We start from the raw sequence: 389 nt of genomic DNA on the forward strand, positions 1-389 counted from the left end.
TATACACCCCCCCCCCAAGGTGCCAGTCTACGTACTATACACACACAAATTATACACACACACACACACACACACACACACACACACACAATCATGATACATATATCATAATCAGATTAAACACAGCATCCTTCTCCAGAACGTGCTATAGTTATGAGAACTGTGCATGTACAAATGCATGCATTATATGCATCTGCAGTTACGTATGACTGTATAAGCAATTACAAGAATGGTGCATGGAAAAGGCCAGTACAACATTAATTGGTAAATGCCATTTGCATGTAACTTGTACATGGGAGTACTGTTACTGCAAGTCACTCACATGTCTTTTCTCCACTGGAAAATTTAGTCATGATAGCAGTCTATTAGGAATCGGTACAACTTAATGC

The sequence above is a fragment of the Crocodylus porosus genome, unplaced genomic scaffold (genome assembly GCF_001723895.1).
Source record: "Crocodylus porosus isolate Cpor-Errol unplaced genomic scaffold, CroPor_comp1, whole genome shotgun sequence".
NCBI lineage: Eukaryota > Metazoa > Chordata > Crocodylia > Crocodylidae > Crocodylus > Crocodylus porosus.